The following is a 26,895-nucleotide window of genomic DNA, read 5'->3' as shown; positions in this document are numbered from 1 at the left end:
AATTATATACTTGATCTTCCTATGAAAGTAAAGGAAAGGGAGCTATAGAGTTATGGATAGAATTGTGTCCCTCAAAATTTCTGTGTTGAAGTCCGAACCCCCAATGTGACCGCATGTGAAAACAGGGCCTTTGGGGAGGTAGTTTAGGTTAAAAGATGTACTAGAGGTGGGACTTTGATCCTATAGGACTGGTGTCCTTATAAGAAGAGGGAGCGACACAGAGAACTCCTTCTCTCTCTCAGCGTGAACAGTGAGAGAGACCACGTGAGGACACAGCCAGAAGGAGACTGTCTGCAAACCAGGAATAGAGTTTTCACCAGAAACCAACCCCAGAACCTTGATCTTGGACTTCTAGCCTCCACAACTGTGAGAAAATAAACGTTTATTGTTTAAGTCACGCAGTGTGCAGTATTTTGTTATGGTACCTGAGCAGAGTAGTCAATGGTATAGCGCTGTGGAATGTCACAGTAAGACGCAAAGAGGAAGGCACGTCTGAGCTGGTCCTTGAAAGACAAATAGTATCTGGCCGTGTTTGGGGTGAAGAAAGAGCCTTCCAGGCCATGGGAACAGAAGAGCAGATGTAGAGGATTTAAAGGGCATCGGTGTTGTAGGAATGTGGTGAAGAGCTGTGTGGTCACAGAGCAGATGCATCCCGAGACAGCCAAGACGCGGTGCTCTGAAGGTGACTGAACCTGGGTGGTGAAGTGTCAGAGCTGTTCCAGGGAAGCAGAACTGATCTGGGGGAAACTGGAGAGCCTCTGCCTGTTACAGTCAGGGAAGGCGTGCCCTCGTCTGTGTTTGGGAGACGCTTGACTGTGCCCGAGGAGAGAGGATTGGGGTGAGGAGTCAACAAGGAAGGAGTGAGCATCAACTCCGGGGTTCTCACCATCATCACAGAATCTGCGTAGAGACATCCTCACCTAGGAGCTACCACCAAGTGAAGCCAGTGCTCTAAGGCCTTGCTTTATGTTATCTGGGTATTGAAGACTTAGGGAGGAGGGGAGAAAAGAGATCACGTTACAAACAACACAGTCTTTTTTTTTGGTACTCTTGTAGCTCTGTCTCTATTTTCAACTATCTTTAATTATATTTTCTCTACTAGACTTTCCCAAAATCTCAGTTTCTTCTCCCTAAATTATATAAAACAAATCCCTGTGATTTTATCGTCTAGACTACACATTTATCAAATAATTTTGATCCCTAAATGAATTCTCCCTCCTGTAAGAAAAGACGGTGCCAGCTCTTAAATTACAAACTCTCCCTCTACTCTGTAGCCTAGAGGGCCAGGCAAGAAAGGTGATTTTGGAGTGAGCCTATTGCTACAGCACCATCCTCTGAACAGATCTTCTTGTCCTCTGTTGTCCCGTGTCCCTGAGTGGCAGAAGAACCCGAGACTGCACTTTCCATAGCCCTTAAGTCATTTCTCTTTCCCACTGCAGACCCGAGGTTCTCACGAATCTGTCAGCTCTGAGGTTGCTCCATGCTGGGGCAGGGAGGTTTGTGCACAGAACGTTGGTGACTCCGCAGGGCTGTGCCACGCTGCTGGCACAGAGATACAGGGCCGAGTCCGTCAGCTCCAAGGAGCTCACATTCAGCTCAGAGCTGTGGTTAGTGAACTGTTGCCCTGAGAATCGGTGCGAAATGCCTCCTTTTTCATTCTCTTTCCCATCGTAATATTGAATGAGGAACTCGGGGCCCTTGCCCAGGGCCTGTTGGTACCAAAATATATTCTTGTGCCCAGAGCTAGGGGAACATCTCAGTGTCACTTGCTGTCCTCTTGCTTTCATCAGGTGTCTTGGTGTCTGGGTGACTCCGGAATCCGTTGGGCCTGTGAAGGAAGAAGACAAGGGCTGGAGAAGGAACATGGGAGGCAGTACATTGCTGCCTTGGATTCAGGCAGTGTCAGGCTTAGGATGGAGAGGTCCCACTGATACCAGGGACTTACCTGCTCCCAGGAGACAAAGGGCCACACAGCACAGGAGCCTGGAGCCCATGGCAGGGTGGAGCAGAACTGGGCAGGTGTCTGCCTGCTCAGAGTTCTGGTCCCCTAATGGATGAAGTCCTGGGCATCCCGTCTCTGATTGGAGGTTAGGCAGTGATGTCACGGCTCTGATGTCATTGTCTCTGGTGGTTCTCATGATCCTGGCCTCTCTTGCCGGGTCTCTGGCTCAGCTTATCCAGGAACCCTGCTTTGTCCTGCAAGGCTCTTCCATGACACGTGGGGCTGGACTAGGCTGGTCTAAGCTAGGCTGGGTTTAGGCAGCATGCCCATCCCCACAGCTCCTTTGCTTTTCCTTTGAGGCAAGTGTCCCTCTACCTGTCCCTGCCTGGGGCATGCAGGCTGCCTGCACCCAGCCCCGTACCCTTCACTTTCCCTTGCAAGCTCAGAGAGACTCCCTCACCACTGCATAGCTGGAGTTCATGGCTCCTGGCTGAGACAGCACACCTGCAAATTAGTGTCTGTACTATTAAGCCTTCTAGGGGATCAAAGGGCCAAATTAGGCTGTTCCTTAACCCTCCTGGTCCCAGACAGCTGGTTCTGCCCCAGGAAATTTTGGAGCTAAGCAGTTCCACAGCGCCCCTGTGTGGCATATGGGGAAATAACCAAGATTTTGTCTTTGCCGTGATGCAAGCATCCTGAGATGTGTTTAAATTAGGAACTATTGCACCGGTGTCTGTTGCACTGTTGTTTTGTTTTATTTCCTAGAGGGACAAAACACACACACATGCGGAACCCCAGCCTTAGCTTATTTAGGATTTTCCAATGTAAGGGGGAAAAAGGTGATCATGAAGGAAATATTTTGCTTTTCAGAAAGTTCTGATGAAGGAGATGGGGCAAACCTGGCCCAGGTGAGGTGGGGGTGCTGAAGGAACCCTGCAGAAGTTACACAGAGACGGTCCGTCTTTCTTCCTCCAGATGATCTCCCAAGATTATTGGATGATTATAATTAACCTAAGTTGCTTTTTCTTTGATGACCCCAGACAACTTGCTCAAGGCAGACCATTCAGACAGGCCTCTGTGCAAGGAGCCCCCTAATCAGCATACCCCAAAATAGAGAAAATAATACTCACTATTCCCAGACTGCTGGAGAGTTTGTTTCTTTCTTTTCTATCTTCTCTCTTTTAGAAATCCTCTTTTTGCCTCTGTTCATTGATAATAATATAATGTCCTTACCCCACATATGAATAAACATGTGTTTAGATAAATGATTATATTTCTCCTAGATTTCTTCGATGGCCAAGGTGAAATAAAATCTTCTAACCCTCTGCTCTTAGGATGCTAGGAAGGAGAGGCCAGTCTGGATTAATGTAGAATAACAAAATAAGCAGAAGGAGTTGGGAAAATAGACTCTGAGAAGGACTCAGTTCCAGAACCAGTATCTTTTGTTTGCTTCTTCTGACTAGTTTAGTCCCATCCAAATTTCGTTAAATGTTTACATTTGACTTAATTGTTATTAAATTTCAAATAGTGCACTATATAGAGTGAATATATACATTCTAATGTAATCTATTTCTTGATTTTCAAAGTCCAAAGGCAACAACCCCATCAAGTACCACTGAGGAGGGATCCCTGATCCGGCTGCATCTGACATTGACGGTCACTCGTTGTTGTGCCAATGAGCTCTGGTCAGTGACCAGTACCTCTTAGAAGATGCCACCCAGAGAGGAAAATTCCACCCTGAGTGAATCTCCGTGAATACAAACCAGAGGGAATCATCTCAAATCCAGATGGCAATGTTCTGTAACTGATTACTTTGTGAATTCTGTGTATCATAACTCATTAAAACCTTTTATAACATCAGCTGGTGTGTCTTACAGAGTTTCTGCTGGTAGATAAGGAGAATTTCTACACAAAATCATAGCAATGTAAACTACCAGTAATAATCACACCAAGGGAAGTATATTTCTCTGCTTTAAAATGAGTACCTGGCATTTTTTGAATTCAATTAGATAAATTTGCTGGATTGCTGATCATTCCTTATCTATTAAAAAAAAAAAACACAATATGTAAGACTGCCTCAGAGGTGCCTGAGACCCCATGATAAATAGCCATTATATTTCAGAGAAGAGTAGCTCAGCTGATGTTATGAAGATGTGTGACACATGAGAGCATTGGCTTCCAGATCCTTCTAAAATTACAAACTATCATCATCTCCTGGCTCCTCCCCAGGGAACCTGATAGGACAAGAAGCAAATATAAATACTAGAGATGAAACAAAAATGACGAGAATCTTCTGGAAAGACTGAAGCGCTTTTGTGTTGGAACTGAGTAAGATGAGAGGTGACCCCAAGACTGCAGTGAGAAAACAAGATAGTGGAAATCATTTCAGCTCTGCTCTTGCCTGACTCCTTCTTTGCTTTGAGACAATTTACCTAATCTTTACTGCAGAAATCAATAGCAGGGTAATTGATAGCACCAAAGGACTCCAAAAGAAAGATAAGCAAGTTGACAATATATGTCCCCAGAAACTGAATTATTGAACCAGGTAAACCAAGAATTTAATACAAGCATGTTAAACATACTATGTGAAGATGTGCAATATAAACAAGAAAGTAGAAGATGTCTAACCCATAGAAAGCATACGGTCAATGTACTGGAGATCTTCACAGTAGCACAGCTAGCCTATTTTACATCAGCAATCACAAGTGTTTTATTATGGAGAAGAATGTTCATGTTATCTGATTGTCTAAGAGAAGCCAATACTTCATGTAAACACTAAGAGTTTTTGTCCAATGGGAGCTAATATATATCATTATTTTCCTAAAATATTGATTCCTATCATCAGAGGATTTTTTCCCTGTTTTATTAAAAACAATATTTCAGCTAATAAATTTATGATGCAGACAAGATCTGTGAAGCTCTGTCTTCTTTAAAAACTATGTGAAATTTCCTAGGGCTTATAAGTTCCCAAGCTGTGGAAATCCAAAGTCCTTCCAGAGATTTCTGACCATTCTCATGAATGTTTATATTCTCCCACTCTTCTCTGACCCTGTCACATCACCTGGCCATAAAGCTAAGACCTTCTGGATTTCCTCAACAAAATCATGCACATCAAGTTTTGGTGAGTGTAGTAGAGTCTGATGAAGATTTGGGGACTGCTGCAAAGGAATATATGATGCAGACCACAGATTGTCACCATTTCCTTTCCACCTTGATCATTACACCCTCTCCCAAGACTTCCTAGAATCTCAGATTCTTCTACATGTATTATGTAGAACAATGCTCTTGGGGTTTACCTTCCATATCCAGCCCGTAGGTTAAAGTATTCCCATCAATAATGCTTTCCTCACTAAGAAATAGGGTGCAAGCTATTAAGACACTAAAACTTAATTTTTCTGCATTCAAAATTATGGTTAACCAATTCTTCTTTCTTGAGTGGAACTCATCTTTATTCAAAGATTGTCTTTTCTAAATTTTAATTTAAATTATTCTTTAATTTTATTATTGTGATAAAAGACATATACCATAAAACTTACCATTTTTAAGTCTACAGTTTAGTGGCATTAACTACATTCACATCGTTGTGCTACTATCACCAGTATCCATCTCCAGAACTTTTTCATCTTTCCAAACTGAAACTCTGTATCCATTAAACACTAATTCCCCATTCCCACCCACCCTCCCCCAGCCCCTGGAAACCACCATTCTATTTTCTGTTTGTATGAATTTGACCACTCTAGATATCTCAGAGACGTGTAATCAAACAATATTTGTCCTTTAGGGTCTGGCTTATTTTACTCCCCATAATGTCTTCAAGTTTCATCTGTATTGTAGCATGTAACAGAATTTCATTATTTTTTAAGGTTAAATAATATGCCATTTTATACATATATCATATCTTCTTTATCCATTTATGTATTCATTGGATTACTTGTTTCTACTTTTTGACTAGCGCAAATAACGCTGCTATGAACATCAGTGTGCTAATATCCATTAGAATCCCTGCTTTCACTCCTTTTGTGCATACACCCAGAAGTGGAATTGCTGGATCATCTGGTAATTCTATGTTTAATTTTTTGAGGAATTGCTACACTGTTTTCCACAGTTGTTGCACTATTTTGTATTCCCATCAGCAATGCAAAAGGGTTCCAATATCTCTACAACCTCAGCAACACTTGCTATTTTCTGGGTTTTTTCCTTCAATATTATCTATGCTAATGAGTAAGATGTTCTTGAATTTTTGAAATTAATGGGAATATGTAGTGAAATTCTCTTTTACTTTTACTATCGTTGTTTGTTTAAAATATATTATTTTTCAAATCTCAGGTCAGCCAAAATATTGGTCTCCAAAATTTTGGCAAGTAGTTTTCATCTAAAAAATCCACTCATTGAGACACCACTGTACTCGAAGACTAGACAATCTTTCCCTACATTGAATTCAACATTAGAAAAGCAAAATTCTAGTCTTGGCATCACTAGAGCCTGTAAGGAAGGAAGAGGTGAGTTGGACTATGTCTTGGAGATAAGTTTTTGTGAAGTGAGCATAGGACACATCCCTAAGTCCTAACAACCTCACAGCTCACCTGGAGAGTGGTTCCACAGAAGGTAAAGAGCTCCAACTGAATTCGACAAGGGACTCTTTAAAATGAATGCATAGACTGTAAGTCTACATGTATTTGTAGTTAGTGGAAACCATGGTCTCATGGATGGTGAGGAAAGAGCACTTGAGAAAGGAAAAGTGAAAGATATCAAGTTTCTCAAACTGTTTTATTTACAGGATCTGACTTCACAATGAAAAATGAAGACTATTATTTCCTTCAATTATTGGAGCACTTGTCACGCCCTCGGGATTGTGTGTACGTTATAAGCCCAATGGGAGCTTGCAGTGCTTGAAAAACAAGGGATTTATTTATCTTACTTCCTTGACACAAGGGTACCCATTAAGAGCTTTAACATATGCTCAGAAGATTTACTTACTGATCTCTTTAACTGGACTCTTAGAGGACGTAATCATGATTCCCAATGTCTTGTTAAATTGCTTGTTATCCAATAAGTGATTAAAATATTTATCAAATGTGTGAACAGATTACACAGTACTGGTGATAGAAATCTCTCTAAGCGGAATGCAGTGGTTATAGTGTGGTGGGGAGTATGATTAATTCCACTTTGCACATACTGAGTTTGTGTGTGTCCATGCCTTACCCAGATGAAGATACTCAGATTGAAAGCTGATAGGAAGTTCTGGAGCTCAAAGAGAAATCAGAATGGGATTTAGACCATGGAAAATCACTCTATATGAATAGTTAAAGCCTGAGGAGGGTAAAATGTCATTCAAGCAAAAGAATGGAAATGAAAAGATGAAATGAATTGAATAGGAATCCTCAATGGAAACTCACATTTAAGTCCATCTAGAGGTAAAGGAGTCAAAAAGGATGCTAAAAAGAGATAAGCCAGAGATATAAGAGCAGAAGCAGAAGCAAAATATTGTTGTAGCTGGGCAGAAAATGCCTTTCTAAAAGAAGGACAATATTATGTTGATTTCCAGCAACTACTGTCCTAACCTCATGTGGAGCGTAAGTGGGAACCCAGGCGGGACCTGCAACAAGATTCCCAGGAGTGGGAGTTGACAACAGACAGAAGCTCGTGCCTAGACAAGGGGTGACCATAGCTGTGTACCTCTATTACTGCACAATAGTAGAAGGGTAAACCCCCCAACCCAGGGTGAAGGGTTAAGTCTAACTTGCTTAGAATCTACTAGAGGGGTGTTTATAGCTGTGGTCGACTCTGAAATAGAGAAGCAGTTTTTCTTCCTCCCTCACCTCCCAGGGATGCAGCATAGGTACCTGAGTCTCAGATCTAGGTCACGTGTTAATAGCATCATTTCTCTTTTTGTGAACAGGTGTCTTAAGATCTGAGTGATACTAGCAATTGTGGAGCCTGAGAGAAGACCTAGAAGCTGGAGACAGAGGCCCGGAGAAGCTAGATAATATAGAGAAAAGAGAAAGATTTCTAGTTTCTCTAATCCTCTGTGCCCAGAATTCACCTGCTGCCAGATAGAAAGTGTCTCTGAGCATAGCAATCTGGAGCCTGTGACAGGATTGGGCAGAGCTTTACAGGCCAGGATTCTGGTCTTATGAAGTAGGGTATACGAGACTCTATGATTTTCATGCAGAAATTGCTGTTTCCACCTCATGTAAATAATAATATTAGTGATAAATTACTTTGTGGCCACATTTGCAGGAAACATACTAGGCGATAGGTTATATATATATATATATATATATATATATATATACACACACACAAATAAAATTTTTCTCTTGGCTTTAAAACCCATCACAGCATAATGAGAGATCCAACAGAATTAGAAATCTGACTATAAAAACTTTGAGAAGACACGTTTTAGTCAATAATTCACTTTTGATATGGAAGGAGGAGTTATGTGGCACAACATATAACAAAAATTCCTTAACACCCTTTATCTTCTCCAACTGCTCGCATCTGTCTTCCTAAAATTTCCCCGTAAAGTCTCACCACTCCCTAAAATGAATCTTCTCTCTTCTTTATGCAACTCTTCTCCTCCTTATTCACTCTGTTTGCTTTCACTATGTCTAAGGAATGCTCAAAGATCTACTTTCTATTTTGGAGTTGGAGAAAGTCTTGTTAAAAGTACAAATTTGTACTTACTTGAGTATTCTCATGCTATGGCATCTGGCTTCCCTCGGAGCAAGTGATCTAAGAGATCAGGGTGGAAGCTGCAATGTCTTTTACAATTGAGCCTCAGAAGTTACACACTATCCCTTTGGTTGCTTTCTGTTGATCACAAAAACCAGCCCTGATTCATTGTGGAACATACTACACAAGGACATGAATACCGAGAAGCAAGGATCATTAGCTATATTGGAGGCTAGCGGTCACTCACATATATATAATAACTTTACTATTTCCAGGATATTATCAATCTAATTTTTTAAATTTTAAAAATAAGTATCAAAAGGACTTAGAGCAGAGACGTAACATGAGAAAGATATATCTTAGTAAGAAGCATGTGACAAGGAAAGGAAAAAGGAGAGAAGCAGAAATTATGGTCTATGGGAGGAGACCAAGTAGATACTATAGCCTATTTTACATATAAATCATCATCATTATCATCTTGCTTTTCTGCAAGGAGTACAATTAGGGGAATTCTCTTCAAGGAACAGAAATGCTCTTGGAAGATCAACACAAAGAGGAGGTAGCAGGTAGAAAACGGAGTCAGTCCAGTCTACCAAATTGGTAGAGTCATTTTCCAGCCATTCTTGATCAATTTCAACTCAGGCTGAGGTCCTTCATGCTCTGGGTTCCTCACCCTCAATCCAAATGTTTTCATTGTGGGAGGTGGAGGGGTTGGGAAGGTCTTCTATGCTTCCTTCTGGTTAGTGGAGGGGCTTCATGAGGGAGGGGACACCTTGTTTTTTCCTGAGCTGAGTGGCTGTGACTGCGCAGTCCTTTGGAATCACAAACTGACATTGGTTGGTGCCGGTTGACTCCAGAGTCAAGGGGGAAATTCTTTATAACTTTTTGAAACATGTGCCCTTCAAGCACATCTCCTCTGACTCGAAGTTCAGCGCTATTTGATTAATGGATTAGCCTTAGTCTAGTCCCGGGTCTTGTCAATACCAGTACATTGCAAAATGGTTCCTTTTCTAAGAACATTCAAAGATCAGTTTCTTTTCCAACTCTACGATAAAGATCTTGGTGTCTTTGACTTGAGCATCCATGGGTTCTCTTAGAGAAGGATAAGTAAGCTAAGATAGTGACAAGGAAGCAAACAGTTGTCCAAATGAAGGAAACGATGAGGATCTGGTATTGAAAAGTCCATTGGTAGGAGTTTCCCTTCTGTTTCCTGGACTCACCTACTCCCAAGAGACAAAAGGCCACACAAGAGAGAAGCCTGGTACCCATGACAGGTCAGGGAGTGAGGGGATGTCCCCCACCCCAATGCTCTGGTGTTCTTAGGCAAGAGCTGGTACTCTGAGCCTCTTCACAAGCCAACAACCGGGTCTTCTTGGGATGTCAATACTCCAACAGGTTCTCCAAGCCCAGAATCCCCTCTTATTTGGCCCAATCAAAAATTAGTCATTCTCCTTTTCTTGCTTTTTTCTAAAATAGGGCCCTGCTCAGTGGAACTGGATTTGAGGAGTAGGCTCACACCCTACTTCCTCTGATCTTCCTTTAAGGCTATTACTTCTCTGTATACTCTTGCCCCTGGGTATCCAGTATGCTCCTTCAAACTCCCTCTCTGCCTACTTTTCTTTCCAGGTATGAGGACCCCCACTTCCTATCAGGCTGTATGGTATTGCTGCATTACCTCAAAGGTCAGCGATCAGTCTGTCTGATGTGATGACAAAGCCTTTCTAACTCCCTCTCCTGTCAATTCAAGTAATCAATAACCAATCTAGAGATAAGCAAATAGAGGTATATTTATTGAGCCTAACGTGAGGACTACCCCCGAAGCACTCTCTTCCGCAGAGAAAGAAGCACTCCTGGGAAGTGTGGTTACAGCATGGTTATATACTGTTTTAGAACAGAGAACATACATCAAGCATGACAGGAATACAATTTTTTCCCCAAAGTCATAAGGAGATATTTTGCAATAGACAGCAGGTCAACTTGACCTTAGTTCTCTGGGAAGGAAAGCTTATTTATGAAGAAGTATTGGTATCAGTGTCAGAGAAAGGGAGACATTACATCCCTATCTTTGAAGAGTGCATTCTTTGCTTTGGGAAAATGTTTGAAGCAGATGTAAAATGCATGATTGGTGGGTCACAGTCAGGCTGCTCCGGGAACAAGTTCTAGGCTGAATCAGATTTAAAGCAGAATGGCTTCCCCATATACCTCAATATGTGAAAACTTCATATTATTCTTATTATTTTCATCACTCCCTAGAGGCCACGGCTCTTCCTCTCCCCTCCCCACAGCCTCCTGCGTCTCAGTGGAACCACAGTGCCTCCTCTTAATAAATTGAAAGTGTTTACATTGTCAGCTGGGGCAGGAAGGTTTCCAGTGATTTTCTGCACCTCTTATCTTCATCCACCTGAAGCCCTTCCTGTTTCCTGTGTAGTGTTTCCCAGCTGAAGCCCCATGTTGACTTCCCTTCCCCTCATTCTACTTTTTTCCAGCACAAACAACTGAAGCAACTGGAACTCACATTCCTGGTGAGAAGGCTAATGGTATCACCACTTAGGAAAACAGAGTGGCCACTTTTTCTAAAGTAAAATAAGTACTTACCATACACCCCAGCAATCCCACGCCCGGGTATTTGCCCAAGAGAAATAAAAGTGGATGTTCACACAAGAGTCTTGTACCTGAATGCTCTTATTGCAGCTTTATTTATAACAGCTAAAATCTAGAAACAATAAGTGTCCATCAACATGTGAGTGGATATGCAAATTGTGGTAGGGTCATACAACAAAAAAATATATAGAATAAAAAAGGATGAATTACGAAAACACATAACAATAAGGATGAACAAGGAAAGCATTGTAAGTGAAAGATGCTGGTTGCAAAACAGTGTATGATTTCATTTATACGAAATTCAAGAACAAGCAAATCTAATCTACGACGGTAGATATCAGAATGGTGTTTACCTATGGGGGGGTGGAGGTTGACTAGAAGGGACATACTCAAGGGGTGATGACATGTTCTACATCTTGATTAGGGTGGTGTTACTTAAGTGTTTCCATTTGACAAAACACATATAATTAACATTTAATGTTATGCATTTCACTGCCTTTAATAGAAAATGTATCCCACTATCCAGAATCAGCAACCATTAATGTTTTTGTATCATCCTTCCAAACAGCATTTTTTCTAAAATTATTTATGAAATATACATGTTATCAGATGTTCCTGGAGCTCTCCATACTGTAGGTATAGAAGAAGCTCACATATTCATGGATATCCAAAATGTGTTCATTCTGAGCCCTAACATCTCAGCACTACCAGGAAGTCCGGCTTCGCCCCAGGGCTTGATTCCCTATGTGATCCGAAGGAGCCCCAGGGTTGTTTATTGCTCCTGAAGCACTTCCTGCCTTAGGCTGAACCCCACAGGGATCCACTCATGGATGTTACCATCTGCCTATTGCCTCAGACACCAGCCTTTCTTCCCAGCTGCCTGGAAAACTGAACTCTTCTGCTTCCAGGGTATGATTGGGGGAGGGATGGGGGCGCTTACTACCTTATACTGTCCCAAGTGCCCTGTTTCCTGCATTTGTAACCAGTGGTGCAGGGCTCTACCTGTGTGCTCCATCAGCCCTTAGTGGTTCCTCCAGGGAGAAGGGATGGTGCTCTTTCACTCAGGGCCACCCTGTCAGGAAAATCCCCCTACAAAACTCCATGAGCCCCTCTTGCCACAGCTCTTAGCAGCCATTTCTCACATCCCCCACATCTGTTTTCCCAAAGACAGAAGGCTAAATGGTATCACCCTTCCTGCTCAGGACCCTGAGATGAATCCCAGGGATGGGACACAGGTGGGGTAAACACATGTCCTGCTTTATGTCTGTTGTCCAAGTGTAATTAATATCAGCACCCCTTTCACTCCCCAATGTGTCTCACTATGATGATAAATCATATGGTCTCCCTAAAAATACGAGAATATGCACCTTCTCTTAATTTTGCACGTTCTCTCCATGGTGTTTCTGTCTTAGTAGGCCCAGCACACCCTTTCTAGGGAAGTTGGTGATTTCAGAGCATGAAGGACAGTTCTTTGACTCAGGTAGGCTGATCCCTGCATCATATGTGACCCTGTGATTGATTCTTTCTCTGAGACCCATGGGGTCCCTGTGGTGCACTAACTGTACTTTCCGTATCGTGGGGTAAAGTATCTTCTGTCTAAAGAATGAATGAATAAATTAGTGAATGAATGACTAAATACATGTATGACAAACATGATATACTGAACTAGCCTACAACACCAATACTAATTTATTTTTCTAACGGAATACTTGAGCTCTACCTGCCTTATTATAGTAGTTCCCCTAATCCAGGGTGCATACACTCCAAGAACCCCAATGGATGCCTGAATCCGTGGATAGTACCCAACCCTATGCTGAACAAGATACCACAACAATCTGATAACCCAGAGGGCTACTAAGTGACTAGGATGGGTAGCCTATGCAGCATAGATATGCTGGACAAAGGGATGATTTCCATCCCAGGCAGGACAGAGGGCGATGGCCCGAGATTACAGCACACTACTCAGAACAGCAACAATTTGAAACTTATGAATTGTTTATTTCTGGAATTTTCCATTTAATATTTTTGGATGGGAGTTGATCGTGGGTAACAGAAACCGTGGAAAGTAAAACCATGGATAAGGGGGGACTACTATAGTAGGAAATCCTGTATCCTCCTTGTGAAGCATTCTCTAATCATCCCTCCAGCCACTTGTTCAAAAGCCCTCAGGTCTTAGCTCCTGAGAAGTCAGTCCTGTTTCCACACATCATGCTGAGATTGAACTGTTCACTCCTTGCTGCCATGTGATGCTCTATGGCTGATTCTGCCATCTACTATTCCAGAACATTCTGGCCATCTACTATTCCAGAACATTCTTTTCCTACTGGTATTCAGGCTCTGGTGTTGAGATTCTTCACCTTCTGGAAAGTTCCAGTTGAAGATCCTGAGTATACTCACTCAAGTCCCTCCTCTTCTCTCCAGTAAGCCAATCTTCTCATGAACATTGAAGGCATGTTTTGCTAAATAGGAAATAACAAAAACAGAGACCAGAAAAGGTACAGAGGTACCTTTGTAGGCTCCTTTGGTCACTCATTGGCCACATTTGTCCCCTCCTTGGGATCCATAGCTGCGTTTTGTGGTGGCTGAGAACCTTTCCAAAATACCATAGCCCGAGATGTTCCTGTGCAGCATTTCCTATTCTGCAAACCAAAGTTAACTTTTCACCTCTCCTACTCAGAAGCAGTTGCAGCTCCAACCACACACCTCTCACCCCTCTCAGGCAGGAAAGGGCTGCTGAGAGCCTGTGGGGAGCCGGGAAGCTGTTTATGCAAGAGCAAGAAGTACCTTTGCAAGGCTGTGGCTAAGCTGCTGGCACAGAAGTACAGGGCTGAGTCTCCCAGCTGTGCAGGCTGGATCTTCAGAGTGAAGTAAGATCCATCAGGCATCTCAGCTGGGAATCAAGCCTTCAAAAAGCCAGCTTTCTCTGAAGGAACCTTGTTATAGATGGAAATCAGTAACTCCACTCCCTTTTCCAGGATCTGTCGGTTTCAATAGAAGTACAAATGACTAGCAACAGGGCCACAATCAAAGCTACATCCCATCTCTGTGATATAGTGGTTAGGAGTTTGGCTGACTCCAGGTTCCATTTGTCCTGTGGGAGGAGACAGAGACCAAAGGAGAATGAGGCAATGTTTGGAAATGGCCTTAGGTAAATGGAATGAGATGGAAATTCCCCAAGCACTCCCAGGACTCCCCAACTCCCGGGAGACCAAAGATCACCAGCAGAAGAACCTGCTGTCCATGGCAGGGTCAGGGTGGGACTGAGGCCAATCTCAGTGGGGTATCTGGTCCTTAGCAGTCCAAAGGAGGAGACCTCATGACTCAAAGTCTCAGGCAGCACCCACAGACTCAGGAGCGCCCTGATGGGAGGGAGTGGGGAGCCTTAGTGCCCACATAGAAATGTGATGCCCCATGGTTCAGCACCCCGTGTGCCTTGGAGTATGCAGGCCTAGAGGCCCTGAGTGAAACACTGCAGCTGCAGAAAGACCCTCAGAGAATACAGGCTTCAGGACAGCTAAGCCAGGTATGAAGTCCTGAATAGACTGCTGGGACACACTCCCCTCTCTAACAGCTAATTCAGAGTCACAATCCAGAGGCATTGACTCTGTGATTCATAGTTCTGAGCCTGATGATTTAAAAATTTAGGATAAAGAGACCAAAAGAGAAAAAAATAACCCTGAAAGTGTCAGTGTGGAGAGGAAACCCTGTGAGAGCTGAGACCTGAATCCTAAAAGGACATTACAGTTCAAGGGAAGGAGAGTAGATGAGAAAGTAAGTACTCAACCCCTTGTGCTCCGGCTCTGAGCCCATCAAGGAGGGACCCCTTGGCTGCCTGTGGGGTTCAGAGCAAGTGTCTGTAGATTTGGAGCTTTGATCAGGGTTGAGGCTCGGGGTCTAGCCTTGAATGGAAAAAAAGAAATCAAAAAACAGACAAGCTGGATTAAAGAATAATAATATTGGTGAAGATAGAGAGACACATATTTCTCAAACCCGTTTCCTAAAGGCTGGGTCTCCCACTGCCCTTTGCAGCTGGCTCCAGCCCAGGGACACTTGCCTGGAAGTCCCTTCTCTGATTCCTCAAAGTTCAGTGCTGCTTGACCCTGGGTAGTAACAGCTGTGACAGCAGGGGCTCCCTGGTTACTGAGAAGAGAGGCTCAGAAACTGTGGGACCTGCAGAGTCCCAGGCAACACATCCCCTCAGAGGGCTGTGTTGTTCTTGTCCTCTGCTCTACTGTGGGGTGTGACTTGTGGAGCACAGGTGTTTGTTGAGAGGACCCTGTGAAACCTTAAAGCAAACAATCCACTTTACAGCAGGCCTGTTTATTTTAGGATAAAAGAGACATTAAAAACATACTAAATCCAGATATGTATCTGTTAACCAGTTGATAGGACAAAGTCACACTCCGGTAAAAGAATCCCCACACTCTAAAGATATGCATTGAATAGAGACGTGCCATGTCTCTTGAGTTGGCAGGCAATATTGTGGTTTGAAGCTTGTTAGGAGTCTCCATTCTACCTGGGGCACCCTCTCCAAGAGAGAGAAAGGAACTTTGTGTCCGTGCACACCCAGCCCAGGACATGGGGCTCTGCTCAGCCCTTGGGGTCTGCTGGTGTATGCAGGACTGTGGGCCACTGCAGGGAGCAGTGCGAGAAGATATGGAGTTCAGCAAAGATGACCCCCAACACAAAGTCCTGCTCTGAAATGTCAGGGGCTGTCACTTCTTACTGCCTGTTGTGAGCAACAATCCAAGGGCATCAGACTCTGATGATAACGCGGGATGTGAAGACCTAAGGAATTAGGATTAAAGAGAAAGAAGGAAAAGATTCCAGCCTGAAGTATTATACTTTGAGTGCAAGAGAAGCCAATGAGGATCTGGGACCTTGAACAAGCAGAGAATGAACCAGAGAACAGTGATCCAAAACAGGTGAGGGGACTGTTGTCCTCAGTGGGAGGAACAGACAGAGCACTCGATGAGGGAAGGAGGTGCTTTGAAAAAGGTCTGAGAGTGTTTGGAGCTGGGATTAGGGCTGAGGTCCAGGGTCTAACTTGGACAGAAGGAGAAGTCAGAGAAAGACACCTACCGGAAGGAGAATTGTAGGACTGCTGTGGCCAGAGTGTCAAGTGTCTCATGAAAGATTTCCCAGGGGCACAAGCCGATTGGAAGATGCTTGGTACAACTTAAACTTGAACATATCTGTCCTACTTTCCGCTGCAGGCACAACCTAGTGCAAGACAAAGTCAGGCCACAGTCCGTTGGCATCTGTGCATGGAAATTAGCATTGCCATATCCAGTGAATTGACAGCAGTGTTATGGTCTGAGATTTCTGTCTAGGGCCCTACAGGAAATGTTGAACTGAGCCTTGGTTGTCCCCACCGCTTCCTGGGTGGACCCAGGAGGTTTGTGCACAGGGAGAAGGTGACTCTGCAGGGCTGTGTCTTTGCTGCTGGCACAGAAATACACAGCAGAGTCTTCTGGCTCCAGGTCATCCATGTGAAGGTATAAGAGGGAGCTGTCTGGACATTCAGGTAAGAAACGACTTGGAACACTCTCGTTCTCAGTGAGTTTCTTATAGCTGTAGACAAACATGAGTTCCAGTGGCTTCTGAGCACTCTGTTTATACCAGTACATATAATCATATCCCAGATGTTGTTCACATTTCAAAGACTTCTTATTTCTCATTCCCATGACCAGATGTTTTGGTGTCTGAGTAATTCCACTGTCCATGGGGACTGTTGTGGGAAACGGACAAAATTCAGACAAAGCACAGAAGGAAGCATTTGCTACAGCAACAGGAAAATGGCTTGAAGTCCAAGGGCAGCCCATTTGAAGTCAAGACTCACCTGCTCCTAGGAGACAGAGGGCCACAAAGCAGAGCAGCCTGCAGCCCATGGTGGAGTCAGGGCCAAGGCACTCTGTCTAACTAGGATGCTCTGGGCAGGGGACTGGGCTCTAGTCTCCTTGGCCTTGGTTGGTGGTATTGTCTATGACATCACTGTCCTGACAGTTTCCCCTGCCACAGGGAGTATTTCTTCTTCCCCTTTTCCTGCCTTATATAGAGTCTGATAGAAGAGTGATTTGAATGGACTGGGCTGGGATATTCCTCTGACAGATGCTCTTTTGCTATTAGCTGCCCTCTTCATTACATAGATTCTCCCTCTATCCCCCTCTCTTCCAAGACCCCTTCTCAGTCACAGACCATTTCACTTTCAAGGAATCTCCTTCCTCCTCTGCTCAGTCACACAGGACAACATCACTCAACACACTGTTTCCCTCAGGGTCTAAGCTTTATGGAGCTCCTCTGCCCAGCTTTGTGGAGGGAGGAAGACTGCATGGCTGTGGTCCCATTCTGGACCAGTGCCCATCATTAAAAATACATGACTGTGATGCCAGCCACAAGCCAGCCACTGGGAATGGTGCTGAGGGGACCATACTAAGGATAAGAAATCCTCTGGCCCTGTAGTCGAGGGTACAGGGCTTTGCCGGGCTGACAGAAGACAAGTTGCTGAAAGAGGACAACATGTTAAAAAACAAAACTCAACTGAGCAAATTTTAAAGATTTTGTTGGCTTTTTCAACAATTCATAAATAGGGCAACATCCAATCTAGCAGGTAGAAAGGGGCTCTGAGGAGCTGTACAAAGTGAAAGACATTTGTAGGCACAAGGGAGTAGGAATGAGGAAGTTACACTAGCAAAAAGTGAGTTGGTTTAGCAAGGTCACTTTCCTTTAGGGGACAGCAGGGGTCTGTCAGGCAGATTACCTCACTAGTGCTGACCAGCTGATTCCTGACTGACCGGTTTAAGATTCCATTTCTGGGAGAGCAGAAACTATAATTCCGTCTTAGTTTGGTGTCATGGGGCTTAGCACAGCAATTCCATTTTGAGCCTATTGTCTTGTTTTTTAACAAAAAGCGTCTGATGCAAGACAAAGGGAAATCAATTTGAAAGTGATTTGAGTTTGGTATCTTTGAGATGTCGAACTGAAGCTCCAAACTGATATAAAGATGGAGCCCCAGTGCCCTTTCTTCCTTTCTCCTCTCATTCCTCCACTCACTCCCAATCCCCAGCTTCAAAGGTTTCAGTAGAGCCACAGCTCCTCCTTCTGGTCAAGGCAGCACATTTCCCAGATTGCAGGCCTCTTAGGAGCCCAGGGTCAGCAATCCAGACCTATCTCTCATTCCACAGACTGGGGGCAGCAGTGATGGGCATGAAACTATAGGGAAGTGTGAAGAGGAAAGAAGCATCTGAAACAACTCAAAGAGTTGGCAACAAACCACTCATCCACACACCTAGGACACTCAACTTTTACTCAACAGAGATTGGCTTTACCTGGATTCTTAGTAATGAGCAAACCAGTTACTATCACAGCCCACGTGGAGCTAATAAGCCAGCCTGAATTCTTCACAAAATACTCAGTGAGCCACAGCTGGGAGCAAGCATAAAACATCAACGTTTTCAGCCACAGAATTCTACTGTAGTGGAGCAATTAACCTAGTCACAGACAACACTACAGAATAAAATGTGTCCTATACGAAGTTTAAGAAATATATTCTGTATTTCAGTGTTTAATGACTTCATATAGGTGACACTATTTCCTCAACTGTTACAGCAGGGGAACTGACATGAAATGATCTCCAAAGCCCTGTCCATTTCTAAACTGTTAGAAACCAAACCAGGCTCCTCAGTTCTACAGAGAGCTTTCCCATTTGGGACCAGCTAGGATGACCTACCATGAGTCATTTCTATTTTACTATATAAAATATCTGTTTTTGTCCATTTAGTTATTGGAACATCATCTGTTATCTTGAAATGTACTGTTGTGCCACTATAGAGCTTTCATTGTAGAAAATTTAAAGATATGAATAAACAGAAAAATATAACGATCTGTAATTCTCAATGATTTTTACAATTTATTTACCATTATATTAGATATTTAGTACCAAACTGCAATAACAATAAAATATGTAAATCTATGTTGGGGTTAGGGAATGTAGTTACCCATGCTTTAGGTCAAGAACTGATAATTAAAATTTTTTTCAACCCAGGGATGTGCTGAGTCAGGAGGAAGATATTAGCATTTTTCTAATATAATAAATTTTCTCAGATTTTCAATATTGCACATTAACGAAAAAAATACGTAAAGGTATGCGAGTTAGAATTTAAGAAAAAGAGTTGGATATTCTCCCCATGAACAGATTATGTACATGACGGACCTCAAGTCCACTAAAGTTAGAGATCCTCCATTCTTCGATAAGAACCTAAAATTAACCCTAGTTAGAAGTCTAGCATCATTACAATTAAAATTACTGTGATAGACATCCCCTGGAGCAGGAAGACGCTCTGGCCCTTCTACAATAAAACAGCAAAATATGAATAAATAAAATTTTGTTGCATTGCTTGGCTCCCAATGAGTCAACAACATTCCAAGGACTACAAAAAACAGTGGAATTTAAACTGAATCCTCAAACAATGTGTGAAAGCAAAAGGCTTGGTTACCCTGAGAACAAGAGCTAATGTAAGCATATCCCTCAGTGTCTAGCAAGGGGAAGCAAGGGGAAGGTGAAAGGTGGGTTTAAGTTATCTAAACTACAAATGTGCCTGAAGAAGGAAAGTAATCTAAGGGCAGTCTGACTTGCAAGAAGGAACAGTGAAGAGGTGGATGGTAAACATGTAAATAGATCCATACAAACATTGTCTGTATGAAATAGTAACAGCAAACGGTGCTTGAGGATAAGAGAAAGGACATACCTGATTCCAAGACAGCTGGGATTGGGATATAGAGAACTGAAAAAGAACCCCAAGAATACGTGTAAGGAAATTCTCTTTTTCCTTGGCCAATTCCCAACCCATATGCACAGAGTGAGACTCCAGAAGGTGAGCAGAGAACAGGGTCTGGAGGGCTGGAGAGCTGAGCGGAGATTTCAGCAGACACTCAGATGGAAGACACTGGCAGTCAGACCCAGTTAGAATGAGAGACGCTAGACATGGTGCCGTGATTCCCACTGATACCCCGAAAGGCTATGCCCTATAATAATGACCACATGCTAGGGTCCCCTAAGAGGGAGGGCACAAACTGAAACAGATCCCAGCAAATCCCACATTCAAACATGCCACAATCAACCTCACACTCTTTAGAAGAACACGACAGAATCCAGAGCCTCTGCGCTACACCATCCACAGTGCCCCACACAGACCCTTTTCTAACCTTTCATGGATAATACTTTAGTAGTCTAATTGTGATTCCACCCAAAATCTATCTCCCTATGATCCATACTGCTACCAGTGTTATTGTACGAAAATATGAATTTGACGATGTTATCTCACTTAAGGTAGAACTGATGGCTAACTATTGCCTAGAGATTTGTGTACAAAGTCCCTTCCATGAGTCATAATATCCTCCCTCATCTGGCTACTGCCTGTTCTCCAGGAGGCTTCAAAGATGATGCTCAGTCAGAATTGGAAAGAATCATGCTGGTCATCCTTCTTGAAGGCACTGAGTCTGCAGTGCACATGCTCCCTCCACTGATGCTTCTCCCCATCCTTTCTTTCTAGTTCACCTGTTGCCATGGTCTTTCATGCTTTTCCAAAAATTTTTCTATTAAGCAGTGAACTCATTGAGAATCTGAATTTCCTTTTGTTCTTAGAAACTTTTTTCTTTGCTGCATCGTCCTTTAGGCTTTTGCTCATCAAACATTTTTAGTGAATAGTGTGTTTCCTATCCTAATGATGTGTACGGTATGTACCACTATGTACAGCAGAGAAAGGCAAGGAATGGCTTCTTCCATCAGTTAAGATCTTCGGTGCATGGGACAGGGCCCTTTCTTGTTTGTGGAGCCCCAAGTGCTTTAGTGAATTTATTGTGAACCCCTGCTCTCGCTGATAAGTAGAATTCTGTAAGGATTCTATATGCATAAAACTTAGAACTGCCCCATGGGGTGTACTTACAGGCTGTACTACAGACTGAAACTCCAGTCAGGGGTCTCACAGGAGTGAATGGAGCCTCAGGGCCAGGTGAACATGCTGCCCCCACAGCTTCCTGGCTGGGCCAGGGGTTTGTGCACAGGGAGGCAGTGACTTTGCAGGGCTGTGTCTTGGCTGCTGGCACAGAAATACACAGCAGAGTCACCTGGCTCCAGGGAGTCGACATGAAGGTTTAAATGAGCTTTGTCAGGAGATTCAGGGAAGAAACGACTTGGAACTGTTTCATTTACAATGATATCCGTATTACTGTAGGTAAACATGACTTTCAGCAATTTCTTGGAATCCTGCTTATACCAGTACATTGCATTATGGCCCAGGTTTTGTTCACATTTTAAGGACATCTTATTTCCCACCCGTATGATGAGGTATTTTGGAGTCTGGGAAACTGCAGAGTCCAAGGGTCCTGAGAAGGAAAGAAGCAGAATTCAGACAAGTCCTAGGAGGTAGCCCATTTCTGGAGGTGTGATGAACAGGCTTGGAGACTCAAAGCAGGATTGTGTACCAGAGCCCAGGACTCACCTGCTCCCAGGAGGCAGAGGGCTACACAGCAGAGGAGCCTGGAGCCCATGTGGAGTCAGCGCTGACCAGGCCAAGCCCTAGCCCAGGATTCTGGTCTTGGGTGGTAAGGAGACCAGGCTGCAGTGTTCCAGGCCCTGACAGGTGATTGGGCCTGTGATGTCACAGCCTAGAAGGATTTCCCCATTGGCAGGCTCTCCTCTAATCTAACTCGTTCTCCTCCTTTTTCATGACCTGAACATTCTCCTTTCAAAGCCCTGCTTGGAATTGCTAGGGAGAATTTGAGTGGGGTGGGCATGTTGCCTTAAGGATGTTTCTCTGAGGGTCATTCTTATGCTAGCAGCTGCTTCCCTCCCCTTTCCCTGCCCCAGAATCTGGCCACCTTCCCCCTTCCTTCCTTGGGCTCCCCTCTCACCGTCAGGCTAGTTTTCTTCTCTGCATCTTCTGCTTCTCCTTCAGGATAATGCAGGGCCATCCCACTCACATCCTGGCTCCCTTGAATGTGGTTTGTGCTCAGTGGCCCCCTGACTATTTCAGTTGTGGGCAAGAGATTGCCGTGAGCTCTCCTTGGAGAACCAGCTGCAGACTATTTAAATTGCATGAACTGATGCTAGCTAGGAGCATGATGAGCCCTCGAGAGGATAAACTGCAGCCCTGCTCCCTGTGATGATCTCCTCCATCCCAGATACAGAGCCCCGTGGGGATAGGAGGATCCTAGGTGGCGCAAGTGGTTAAGTGTGCGCGCTCTGCTGTGGCAGCCCGGGGTTCGCCAGTTCGGATCCCGGCGCACACCCGACGCACTGCTTGGGAAGCCATACTGTGGCGGCGTCCCATATAAAGTGGAGGACGATGGGCACGGATGTTCTCCCAGAGCCAGTCTTCCTCAGCAGAAAAAGAGGAAGATTGGCAGATGTTAGCTCAGGGCTGATCTCCTCACAAAAAAAAAAAAAAAAAAAAAGAAGAAGAAGTCACATGTGATAGGAAAGAGGTTGCAGAGGTGAATCATAGCAAGGCAGTTGGGGAAAGTCTAAGTGGAAAATTTTACTGACCTTGAATAGTCTACAGGTTCCCTTCCCTTTTGGTACAAAGTTTACATCTCAATGCCTAGCCCAGTGTTTCTCAACCCAGGCACTGTTGACATATTGTGCTGGACTATTCTTTGTTGTGGGGGCTGTAGGATGTTTAGCAGCATCCCTGGTCTCTATCCACTACAGGCCAGTAGAGCTCCCCACCCCAGGTTGTGACAACCAAAATGTCTACAGAAGTTGCTGAATAGCCTCCATTGAGAAGCAAATTCCCCTTTATTTCTTGCCCAAGTCATTCCCCTGCTCCACCAGCATCAGGGTTTTGTTTGGGCCGCAGCTCCTCCTAGTGGTCAGCACAAGGCAGTTCTCAGATCTAAGTGGCTTCATGGGCCTGTCCTCAGCCCTTAGTAAACCCAAGTCAGCAAGGACCAGGAGTAAGACCAGGGAACCACAACTGCTGCACACACACACACAGGCACACACACATGCACAATGTATGTCAACAGTAACTGTCAACTGTTGGTGAAACCCCTTCAAAGACGGCTCCAGATGGTTTGTTTGTTTTTATTGAACACAGAACAAGCACTAGGGATGCACTAGTGACAAAACAGAGACGACCACCTTCCCTCCTGGAACTCCCAGTGTTACCGCACAAAGGGCACGATCTGCTAGCCATGAGACAAAAGCCAATCGTCAAGGGGCAAGATGGTGGAAAAGAAAGGGCAATATTACAGCTCGTTAACAAGAGGGAAGATGGCCGACGACTAATATCTCAAAGAGCCATCATGAGGGGGCACAAAATCTTACAGCAGTTACATAGGCCATTGGGTTGTAGGGGAGGGGGTTAGGAGTGTTGACCTTCTGGTGTTACAGACTGGGAGTCGCCATACTAGATCTTTCAGTTTTCATTGATGATGGCTATCAGCACAGACTCTCTGTTCCGTGGTCATCACATTCCTAAGGAAGTCAACAAAACAAAGTTATCATCTCATCGCAGCTGGGAGGTACATGCACAAGCAGGGGTCGTAAAATCTACAGAGCAGTTAGATCTCCTGGAGGGTGCATATCCAGCCGGGTTAGTTTGTCAGAGGTCATTCAAAGTTACAATAGGGCTTCTTTTCTACAACGTGGCTTCCCTCATGTCAACTTTGTGTTGAGCCGGTATCACCAGCATGCTTTGTTGTTTGCAGTCATTGAGTTGCTACTTAGTGCAAAGCATGAGTAAGACAATATTCTCACTCTCATGATGCTTATATTCTGATAGGAGCAAAAAAAAAATCAAAGATTACACTAGACCAGAATATAAAATACATGTTATATGGAGGTTAGGAATATAGTCAGGATTAACACAAACACTGTCCTTTACAGGGCTTCCCCTTTCCTCATCTATAAACTAATGGGCTGGAATAAATAATTCCCAAGTCTCTGTCCAGTTTAAAATGGTATGATCCTAACCAGGGGCACTCCTAGATGTTTTGTGCTAGTGGGTCTTTTGCATCCAGTGTCCCAAGTACCTACCTCATTGTACCGCACAGCTTACATGGCAAGCTTTTCAAAAAAGGAAGGGAGGGAGGAAGTTGGGAAGGAGGAATGAAGAAGGGAGGGAAAGAGGGAGAAAGGATAGAAGGAAAGAGGGAAATAGTAAAAAAAGAAACTGACATGAGGCTACATCTAATAGGGATTCTGAGCATATAAAGAAGTAACCATTCTAAAGTAGTAGATTTCACATGAACTATTTACTTTAGTGTTTTATGCAAATGCTCTTGAATAATCGGGTGCACATCATCCAAAGAGAGACTGAGATGAAACTGACATGAAGACAGTTGCCTCTCATGAGGTAATGGTAGTTCTGATTGTTTCATATTTTTCATGGGAGAGTTGGAAGACAAGATTTTTTTCATTGTCTATCAAGAATTTCCCAAAGGATAGAATGGAACAAAGAAATGGATTCTTCACATCTTATTTTCTGACAGATGTGGCTGAACTGGAGAAGGAGCAACTTCTACAGAAGAACAGAGGCTGAGGCTGGGATGCCTAGGAAGCGCTGGGGGTTAGTCGCAGAAACAAGTAAAGGAGGGAAGAAAAATGCAACAATTTTAGCATAGAGATAACTTCATCCACAGAAAGGTGGAGAGTCACAGGACCAGTGTGATGAGGCAGAAGCCTGGAGAAGAGCTAGAACAAAGGGGAAAAAATCTGCATGATATGACGATGTGGATTTTGGACATTGGTCATATTTGTGGTTGTCCAAGATTTAAACTCCTTCTGTTATTCTGACAATTACCTAAAGTTTGCGTATTAATGGGAACAGGCATGTGTGTTGGTATGTTTTAAAAGTGAAACCTTACTTCCATTCTAGAAAGAAAACCTCCATCACTGCCTTTACTTTGTGTGACTTTAGGAAGATTGCAACTCCGCCTGGCAGAGCTGTCTCCTTCCACCAGCTCCCTAAGAACTCAGAGTAGGGGTAACCAGGCTATGTGCTTTGGCAGAATGGGGTGGAAGGAAAATCTCTTGTGCCCAGTTCTGCCAAATTTAGTTAACTGAACACAAACTCCTGTGAAGATTTCAGTTTCATCAGATTCTGTCTCTTCTCACTGGTGCTGGTGCTCAAAATTGGTTTCTCAGGTCTGTGAGGGGACAAAGGCCATGATCTTCCCTCCATTCTGCTCAGCAGGCTGCTAGTTACTGGTGGCTTTGACTTTGAATAAAAATCCCCTTTCTTTCTGACAAAAACACAGGTCAACGTTCACTTCAATGCTTGGAATCATATGCCACAGGTGAACCAACAGCCATAGATTTTCCAAATGAAAATCTAAATCAAAACCAGACGTGACATTCTGCTACAGGTCATTTGTCCTCCAGCTTTACAAAGGATCAGTTCATGCTCTTTGACCGTTTAGCTATTGAAGTCTCATCTGTCCACTTGAAATATTTACATTTATTATTCCTTTTATTATATGGATCCTAAATGTTTAATCTTTAAGTCATCTGAAAGTAATGTAAGAAACCCTAACAAAAATTTAATGCAATACCATGATGCACAGGCATTATTTGTTAACTTTTGAAAACGATTCTATATCACCTTATTTATGTTCTGCGGAAGAAGCTGTAGATGTTTTGTTGGGGTGGGAATGGGGAAGGTCTAGGGGGACCTTGGATTTCCAAGTCTTTAGTTAAAATTAGTCACATGGAATATACAATATTAAGCTTAGAACTGTGAATTCCTGCATTTTCTGTTTGTAACTTTCAACCAGTTTTGGAAGTGGCTCATAATACAGAAAGTTAAGGAATTTAGATTCGAGCATAGACAAATGAGTTGACTATCTTTAGTAGATTCCTCTGCTCCAGTCTAAGATGAACTGCAAAATTAACCTTCACTGAGTGGCTAACAGCTTTCCTGGTAAACTGCTTGTCTAGATAGAATTTCATTTTAGGCCGTTTAGCAGAACATATCGATACTGTGAAGCTTCATCCTGCTGCAGACAAGCAGAACTTACATAAAATTTAATTATGTGGCATCCTTGGGTTTCTAAGAAGCAAAGGAAATCCCAAATTTTTTTAAAAGAGGTGAAACAGGAGCCTCTGGTGAAAACAAAATGAAAAGTCATGTTTCAGATCTGCATTCTGATGTCTGTCTTCTCTCTCTAGGTATTTTCATATCAAGTATTTTTGTGTCTCGGCAATTCTAGATTCCACAGGTCATTGCAAACAGAGGTAAAAGTTGGAGATAGAGTCCAGGAGGAGGTCTGTTGCTGATAGTTTCCTAGAATGGTTTTATCAGACCCAGAAGAGGGTTTCCCTATCATTGCTCAGATCTTTCCTGCTGCAAGAACTCAGAGGACACCCAGCACAGGGACAAGAATAAAACCCTTTCTGCCTTAACTCCCAGATACTCTGGAGTGAGGGAATGGGGCTCTAGGTCTCCTTTGGCCTGGTAGGTAGATGTCTCTAGGTTATTACTATCTCTGCAAGATCCCCAAGGAAGCCCTTGCCAGTTAGCCTCACTGCCTGAGCCCCAGGAGCTCACATCACAGCAGCACTCGGCTCCGCTGCACTGGGTGAGCTGAGGCAGAGGCTCAGCCCCAGAGCCTCCCCTGTTCCTCTCAGGAAGGGGTCCTCCACCTGCACCTGCCTGTGGGCTCCTACTTTCCAC

General features: G+C 43.6%; 1 pseudogene; it reads right to left on the bottom strand.

The window, feature by feature from the left end:
- Positions 1 to 1,743: 1,743 nt before the first annotated feature.
- LOC147918294 (uncharacterized) lies at positions 1,744 to 22,189 on the bottom strand (annotated as a pseudogene).
- Positions 22,190 to 26,895: the final 4,706 nt, after the last annotated feature.

The sequence above is a fragment of the Ceratotherium simum genome, chromosome 1, assembly GCF_057802395.1.
Source record: "Ceratotherium simum simum isolate JZ-2026a chromosome 1, ASM5780239v1, whole genome shotgun sequence".
Lineage (NCBI taxonomy): Eukaryota > Metazoa > Chordata > Mammalia > Perissodactyla > Rhinocerotidae > Ceratotherium > Ceratotherium simum.
The sequence above is the reverse complement of the archived record's forward strand: the minus strand, read 5'-3'. Positions and strand labels throughout refer to the sequence as shown.